The sequence below is a fragment of the Grammomys surdaster genome, unplaced genomic scaffold, assembly GCF_004785775.1.
Source record: "Grammomys surdaster isolate TR1022 unplaced genomic scaffold, NIH_TR_1.0 414, whole genome shotgun sequence".
Taxonomy (NCBI): Eukaryota; Metazoa; Chordata; class Mammalia; order Rodentia; family Muridae; genus Grammomys; species Grammomys surdaster.
This window is the reverse complement of record NW_021604833.1, coordinates 288,324-296,226: the sequence shown is the minus strand read 5'-3', so window position 1 is coordinate 296,226 and position 7,903 is coordinate 288,324. Positions and strand designations below refer to the sequence as shown.

The following is a 7,903-nucleotide window of genomic DNA, read 5'->3' as shown; positions in this document are numbered from 1 at the left end:
TGCCACTGTTGCCAGCTTTCTTATTCTGGTCCTAGCCAAATGCTTCTTTGCTAATACAAAAATGTGCTTTTCTCTGCCTACACAATCTGCCAAAGTTACTTAAGACTATAGGAAAGGCTCTGTCTTAATAGATTTTTACTACTGCTATTAAATTCTATTCAGTTACAACCAATCCTTATGACTCTCAATCTTGTCAGAAGTCTACTAATAGTATATTTAAGTTTATTGCTGACAGAATTCCCAAAGCCTCTAACGGTTGATGCAAGATGGTTTCAGAAGACTTGGACACCAGACAACTAGAAAATACAGCCTGGATTGTATGTGATGATATAGTTACTAACAAATGCAACGGGCAAAACTGGATGCTCTGAGTCAAATGACTTAGCTAAGTCAAACCAAGGTAAGTCATTTCTCATGTCATGCATATCCATTCCACAAAAAAAGCCCTGCGTCTTCTGTGCTTGGAAGCCAAACTGACTTCTCCCAAGAGACTATGGAGACCACGGGAACTGTTGGCTAGTGGGCTCTGTCATCTTTTAAAATAATATATAACTGGTAGATTATTGTTTACTCTTTCTCAGACTTCTGACTACATTGACAGCTAAGCTTTCACAGATTATCTGTTACCTCATTATCTAAACTCAGTTGCCATCAATTAAATGCTTCATATTTCCTCTTCTTGCTATGACACTGTCCTAATATTATCTGAGTTCCTATGAACTTCCCTTACTCTAATAAAACATTCCACTATATGATCCAGCAAAGGTTCAACTTAAAGAGTTCTTATATTGTTAACTCATGCTGTAAACTTATAAGCTACAGGAAACCCACTCAGATCCACCTCTCATGGACCAAATAGACTCCATCCAGATCTTGTCAAGTCCAGGCACATCCAAAACAGCTCCAGAGAAGCAATCCCCAGATGCTCCATCTCCTGTCACACACAGCTGCTTCTACTGGACCGGTTCCTTCTGACCTATCCTCAGATGGCTCACTCCATAGACCATGCACAGCAGGAAGCAGCCAACTCTCCTAAGACCAGACAAACATCCTCCATACCCATTCTTCTATGTCCCCCTAAAGACATGTCACCTCCAATGCAAGCAGGAAGTAGCCAGATATCACAGTGACACTATTTCTGCTTTGCTGTCACCTCTTTATAATTTTTCTTTTTTAGTTAAACCAAAATGGGGGAATGTTAGTATTCTGTCTAAACTCCACCTCCACAGTTATCTGGCAACAGTCAGGTAGGCTCCTCCTCACAGTTACCTGGCAACAGCCAGATAGGCCTACCCACTATAAAAGGATCTGCTTGCCTCCACATCTCCCTCTCTCTCTTGTTCTCTTGCTCTATTGCCTCTAGCTTCTCTCTGTCCCCTTGCTTTTCCCCCTTCCCTCCCCCCTCTTCACGTGGTCATGGCTGGCTCCCACTGCTCTCCTCTCTCTCTCCTCTTTATCCACCATCTTCCCCTAATTCTTTCCCCACTTTTGCCCTCTGCACTGAATAAACCTCCTCCCCCATGCAACTATTTGGCCTGGTGTTGTCTGTTCTATGCTGTGTGCCCGAAGTCTAACAGTATCCACTTTCCCATTCTGTGTTGGGATTTTGTGTTACTTGAGCTTGTGCAGGATTGTGCAAACTGACATAGCCAGTGTGAGTTCATGTGTATAGCATCTCTGATGTGTTTGAAAACTCAATTTCCTTGGAGCTATCAACCACCTCAACCTTCGTAATCTTTCCTTTTCCTCCATTACATAGATTCCTGAGTCTTGAGTAGAGGAATGCAATGAAGACAACCTACAGGAGCTAATTTGTTCAGTCTTTCAGTCTCTGCTCAGCATTTAGGTGTAGAGGACCACCAAGTTAAATATTATAACTGGTGTAAAACATCAACAGCAGCAAGAAAAACATGAATCCAAAACAACCAAAACGTAAACCAAAACTAAAACCAAAACGATTCTTCTATGTAAGACCATGTTTCATGACTCTGGGAATACCACCAAGCTGTATCTTTTCTATGAATCCCCCAGCTAATTTTTTATTCTTAGGGTGTTTTTTTAAGGCATCTTAAACTTGCATTTACAAAAAACCACTTTATTTACTTTTCTCATTGTGATGACATAATACCTTACTAAATCAACTTAGAAAGAGAATAATTTATTTTGCCTCATAATCTGAAGGCAGAAACCATAGAAGACAGGGAAATCATGGTTACATTGGTTGATTAATCTGGTCCTATTGCGTTCACATTAAGACGTAGAAAACAGATTCCACGTCAGTGGGTCGGCTGGTCCACGGGTCGGTGGGTTCCTGAGTACTAGTGTCGCCCGGAGCCTGTGAGAGGCTGGGGCTCGGACAGTCGGAGCCAAGCCTCTTCGACTTGATATCAAGAGAAAGCTAACTGCTAGGTCTGATCGAGTTAAGAGTGTGGATTTGCATCCGACAGAGCCATGGATGTTGGCTAGTCTTTACAATGGCAGTGTGTGTGTTTGGAATCATGAAACTCAGACACTGGTGAAGACGTTTGAAGTATGTGATCTTCCTATTTGAGGTGCAAAGTTTGTCGCAAGGAAGAACTGGGTGGTGACAGGAGCAGATGACATGCAGATCAGAGTGTTCAATTATAACACCCTGGAGAGGGTGCACATGTTTGAAGCACACTCAAATTACATTCGTTGTATTGCTGTTCATCCCACCTAGCCGTTCATTCTCACAACCAGTGATGACATGCTTATTAAGCTCTGGGACTGGGATAAAAAATGGTAATATTCACAAGTATTTGAAGGACACAAGCATTATGTTATGCAGATTGTGATAAACCCCAAAGATAACAATCAGTTTGCCAGTGCCTCTCTCGACAGGACCATCAAGGTGTGGCAACTGGGCTCTTCATCACCAAATTTCACTCTGGAGGGACATGAAAAAGATGTGAATTGCATTGATTACTACAGTGGTAGTGACAAGCCATACCTCATTTTAGGTGCAGATGACCGGCTTGTTAAAATATGGGGTTATCAGAATAAAACTTGTGTGCAGACCCTGGTGGGGCATGCCCAGAATGTGTCATGTGCAAGCTTCCATCCTGAGCTGCCCATCATCATCATAGGGTCAGAAGATGGAACAGTGAGAATCTGGCATTCTAGCACCTACCACCTTGAGAGCACACTGAATTACGGAATGGAGAGAGTGTGGTGTGTGGCCAGTCTGAGAGGGTCCAATAATGTCGCTCTGGGCTATGATGAAGGGGGCATCATTGTTAAGCTTGGTCTGGAAGAACCTGCCATGTCCATGATGCCAATGGAAAGATAATCTGGGCCAAGCATTCAGAAGTTCAGCAAGCCAACCTGAAAGCAATGGGTGACACTGAAATTAAAGATGGAGAAAGATTGCCACTGGCAGTAAAGGATATGGGCAGTTGTGAAATATATCCACAGACCATTCAGCACAATCCAAATGGGAGGTTTGTTATGGTATGTGGTGATGGAGAGTATATCATCTACACAGCCATGGCATTGAAGAACAAGAGCTTTGGGTCTGCCCAGGAGTTTGCATGGGCCCACGATTCTTCAGAGTATGCAATAAGAGAAAGCAACAGTGTTGTAAAGATATTTAAGAACTTTAAGGAAAAAAAATCATTTAAACCTGATTTTGGAGCTGAAAGTATCTATGGGGGCTTCTTGCTGGGAGTCAGGTCTGTAAATGGCTTAGCCTTCTATGACTGGGAGAATACTGAACTCATCCGCAGTTGAAATTCAGCCCAAGCACATCTTCTGGTCTGACTCTGGAGAGCTGGTCTGTATTGCCACCGAGGAGTCAATTTTTATCCTTAAATATCTGTCAGAAAAACTCTTGGCTGCACAGGAAACACATGAGGGAGTTACTTAAGATGGCATTGAAGATGCTTTTGAGGTCCTTGGTGAAATTCAGGAAATTGTGAAAACTGGGCTGTGGGTAGGTGACTGCTTCATTTACACGAGTTCTGTGAACAGATTAAACTATTATCCAGGAGGAGAGATTGTCACCATTGCTCACTTGGACAGGACAATGTACCTTCTGGGCTATATTCCAAAAGACAACCGCCTTTATCTGGGGGACAAGGAACTGAACATCCTTAGCTACTCCCTGTTGGTCTCAGTCCTGGAATACCAGACTGTTGTCATGCGGAGGGATTTCAGCATGGCAGACAAGGTCCTCCCTACCATCCCCAAAGAACAGAGGACCAGAGTTGCACACTTTTTGGAAAAACAGGGCTTCAAGCAGCAAGCACTTACAGTATCCACAGATCCTGAACATCGTTTTGAGCTTGCTCTTCAACTTGGAGAGTTGAAAATTGCTTACCAGTTAGCAGTGGAAGCAGAGTCGGAGCAGAAGTGGAAACAACTTGCTGAACTCGCCATTAGTAAATGTCAGTTCAACCTAGCCCAGGAGTGTCTGCACCATGCCCGGGATTACAGTGGTCTGCTGCTCTTGGCCACTTGTGGGGAAATTTTGAAAAGGCCGCCACAGCAGCGCAAGCCCCAAAGGGGCTTCCGCCGTGGCGGGTCCCACATTAGGGAGGGAGTCCTATGGTTCCAGCGGCCTGAGGGCCTTGGCGGCGGCAGGCCCCAGTAACACGAAGAAGTCCTTGGTTCTAAAAAGGTTTATTGTCATGGCGGATAATAGATGGAACTAGGCGTACCACCCAAAAACTCAGGGCAGTCCCGAGTTATATAGGGAGGGAGAAAGGGGGAGGATTGGGGGAGGATCTGGGGGAGGCATGTTTAATTTGCTCTGCCCTCTGGCCTTCATTAGTATGTAAATCCCTAGGGCCTGAGGCCTATAGCCTGGCCTATGTGACTCTATGGAGATGTGACTGCTTTTCAGGATCCTGGATGATGGGAGGGACAGAACTGCCGGTTCTCTCGCAGAATTCCACACAGCAGCGTCTGCAGAGTCTCGGGGTTCTAGGCACCTGCTCAACCATGACCCAGGATACCCTTACGCAGTCCCACAGCCACTGCCTCCGGAAATGCTAGTATGGTGAACAAGCTGGCAGAAGGTGCAGAGAGAGACGGCAAAAATAACGTGGCATTCATGAGCTATTTTTTCCAGGGCAAGCTTGATGCTGGCCTAGAGCTCTTGATCAGAACAGGAAGACTCCCAGAAGTTGCCTTCCTGGCCCGAACTTACTTACCCAGTCAGGTCTCAAAGGTAGTGAAGCTATGGAGGGAGAATCTTTCAAAAGTCAACCAGAAAGCAGCAGAATCCCTTGCTGACCCCACAGAGTATGAAAACCTTTTCCCTGGATTAAAAGAAGCCCTTGTTGTTGAAAAATAGGTGAAGGAGAAACATGTGTATTTGTGGCCAGCTAAGCAGTACCCTCTTGTCACGCCAAGTGAAGAGAGAAATGTTATGGAAGAGACAAAAGCCTTTCAGCCCTCAAGACCCACAGCTCAGCAGGGACCTGATGGGAAACCTGCTTCAAGTCCAGTTATCATGGGCTCCCAAATGACCCACAAAGAAGAAAAGAGTTTCCTAGAACTAGAAGTTGATTTGGATAACTTGGAATTAGAGGATATTGATACAACAGACATTAATCTGGATGAAGACATTCTGGATGACTAAAGTTTGCCTCTTACTCCAGTAAGAGATTAGTATGGCATATACAAATCAATCACCATCCTGACCAGAACTATGGAAACCCTTGATTTGCATTTGCAAACAAGGGAGAACATAGCCACTTCATCTTCAGAGGGGTTGATTGGCAGTGGTTATAAGTTACTATGTTCTCCTTGTTAACTGAAACAGACACTTGCTTTTTTCATATTGTCATTAGATCACTCCTCATAAAATCTTTTGAATTAAAAAAAAGAAGTAGAAAACAAAGAAAGTTAGTGTTCAGCTCACTATCTCCATGTTTTAAAATTGAAAATAGATTTTTCTCCTATGTATCACGTCCAGACCATACTTTCCCTTCCTTCACCCCTCCCATCTGCCCCTATTTTCTTCTTCTACAAATTCATTCTTCCTATGATTCCCTTCAGAAAAGAGTAGACCTCCAAAAGAAAACAACAAAACAGGAAAAAAACAAGATACAGTAAGACAAGGCAAAAGCCCTTATATTGAGGCTAGACAATGTGTCCAATAAAAGAAAAGAGTTCCAATAGCAAGCAAAAAAGTCAGAGACACACCTTCTTCCGCTGCTAAGAGTCCTAGAAAAACATCAAACTAACAGCTGTAACATGTGCAGAGGACCTGGTGCAGATCCAAGTTGAACCCATACCTGCTGCATCAGTCTCTGTGAGCCCATGTGAACCCTGCTTAGTTTGAAACATCTAAATGGGCCATGCTCTCCTGGTATCTTCCATCTGCTGGGACTCCTATAATCTTTCCTGCCTGTCTTCTGTGGGGTTCCCCTAGCTCTGAGGGAAAGGGCACAATGGAGACCTTCAAATTAGATACTGCCCTCATAATGTATGGCTGTGAGTCTCTGTACCCACAAAGCCCCTGACATATTGACTGGACAAGGAACTGATCTATGAGTATAGCAGAATACAATTAGGAATCATTTCATTGGTTTTATTTTTTGTTAGTCATGTTTGGATCTACCCTATGTCCCTAGGCTATCAGTTTCCACTTCCTGACTATCCAATCAGTGTTGAACATGGGTTTATAGAGTGGGCCTCAAGTTAAATCAGACATTGGTTGGCCACACCCATAAGTTCTGCACCTATTGCCACAGTATATCTTGCAGGCAGGACAGATTATAATTTTTATGTCTGTGTTGATGTCCAGGTTTTGCTGTCAATGGCATGCAGAGTACTTTCCTACATGAAATAGACTAGAATGGAGGGGTAAATGCTCCATGTAGTCACCACCGCAAACTTCTGTATGTTCAGTGAAATTAGTAGGTGTTGTGCTCAGCAGTGTGGCCCCATTGCCATTTCTGGTGAGTGACTCTCTGTCCTACCATTGGCTTGTATGTTTTACTCTGGGATCTCAAGCCATTGGACCACTCCCATCCACATCAGGATATTACACACCAAGCCAAACCGTTTAAGAAACATCCGAAGAGCATATTCAAAGATGGGAATTACTAGTCCCCTTCACATTTATAAAAAAAGTTTGATATTTTAAGTTCCCCATACTAACGTTACAAACAAACACATCAGATTGAGCATAGACTCTCGTACTTTAAAGATGCATTTCTTCTGTTAGTATAAATCTACTCAGTTCATCTAAGAGTTTGCAGTCTTTATTAGTCCCAACAGTGTCCAAGTGCCCAAAGTTCCTTCCAAGGCTCAACACACTATCCCAACTTTGGTCTCATAATAATAATAAAAAAATTAACACAACATTGCGAATATACCGCCACACCAAATCCTATAAGGAGAAATGAAGAGATGGTGATAGCAGCAACATGAAGCAAAACCTAAATCCAGTAGGAAAAACACCAAATTCTGAAACAATTTTTTTTAAAACTGACTTTTGATGGAATTATTTGGGATCCAACAGGCAAAGGAATTAATGGCACTCATGGGATACAATCTATAGCAAATTTCTTTTTCTAAGAAGCCTGTGAGACCTTATTTTTTTTATATTTACACTGTTGTTCTCATCTTGAGGCCATGATTTATAAATAAATCTAAATCTAGAAAAAGCCTTTCTGTACCATCAATAAAGAATAAATTTCTAAGTATTCTCATAATTTTTTTTCTCCAGAAGGCCTATTTATAGTAGACTCTTCGGAATCCAACAGTTGTGGTTATGTGTTCTGTCTTGATACTAGGGTATGTGAACTCCACTCATTCAGATAAAATGAGGAATGCTAGGCTGCATTTAGCCTATGTTCATGGGAAGCCCCGATACACTGCTCAGGGGGTGGGAAAATGCAGTCTACATGGGAAACAACATAACCTGAGG

General features: G+C 43.0%; 1 pseudogene; it reads left to right on the top strand.

Moving 5' to 3' along the window:
• The first annotated feature begins 259 nt into the window (after nucleotides 1-259).
• LOC114632742 lies at nucleotides 260-5,607 on the top strand (annotated as a pseudogene).
• The last annotated feature ends 2,296 nt before the right edge of the window (nucleotides 5,608-7,903 follow it).